Source organism: Lotus japonicus, chromosome 6 (assembly GCF_012489685.1).
Source record: "Lotus japonicus ecotype B-129 chromosome 6, LjGifu_v1.2".
Classification (NCBI taxonomy): domain Eukaryota; kingdom Viridiplantae; phylum Streptophyta; class Magnoliopsida; order Fabales; family Fabaceae; genus Lotus; species Lotus japonicus.
In genome coordinates, this window is record NC_080046.1 from 44702097 (window position 1) to 44702915 (window position 819).

The following is an 819-nucleotide window of genomic DNA, read 5'->3' on the forward strand; positions in this document are numbered from 1 at the left end:
GTTCTTTTACCTCTGATCAGTACAAGTTTCATAAAAGCATATAAAGTTTAACAAATATTATTAGCCCCCTGACTCCTTGAATCTGCAATGCAATGGTATATCTTCCATGCTGCTAAAGGAGTGGCAAAGTGTAGGCATACAAATTTGGATCATGTATATTTATCCCCAAAAGAAATGAAGCCCGAGCATGAATCAATACTAGATTCAAATGAATGGAGAAGTGATTATAGAGTAGTAGGTGTTTGCAAGAGATGGTAATTGACAAGTGGTGGTTTAGTTATTGAACTCGAGCACTGAATACCTGAAGTAGCTTTTAAATTGCTTGTATGAATTGGAGGAGTCCCACATCACTAAGATTAGCGAAACAAGTGCAGAGAGTGGCATATAAAACTGAGGTGTGTGATACAGAGTAACATACTTACCTGGATGGGGTCAATGGGTGATCAAGAAGGCCCATGGCCTAGGTTGGTGACCTCCATTGCACTTAGGAGGGGTGCTAACCTAAGGTCTACCCAAGTGGTGGAGCCTACATCATAATTTGTGGCAGTGGGGGCCTGCGTTCGCGCGGCCCCTACCCAGTTTAGTTTAAATTTTTCTCCCTGGGGCTTTGCAATATGAAGCCCTTACAAATTTTTGAAAGCCCATCTCTCCATGTGACTTGATAATTGACTGGTACTTTGCTGGAAGTAGCAAAGCAACAAACTAGTGTATCTCAGTCTTCAAGTCTTATGGTGATAATAACAAGCTTAATTGAAAAAAATATGGTGATGACTGGATGGTTTTTTGGGCATAATAGTTCTGATTATTCATTATTCAAGA

General features: G+C 40.2%; 1 non-coding gene across 1 annotated transcript; it reads left to right on the plus strand.

Moving 5' to 3' along the window:
* Positions 1–414: 414 nt before the first annotated feature.
* On the plus strand, positions 415–575 carry LOC130727185 (U1 spliceosomal RNA). Its single transcript, XR_009015213.1, has one exon. It is a non-coding gene; the product is annotated as a U1 spliceosomal RNA (small nuclear RNA).
* Positions 576–819: the final 244 nt, after the last annotated feature.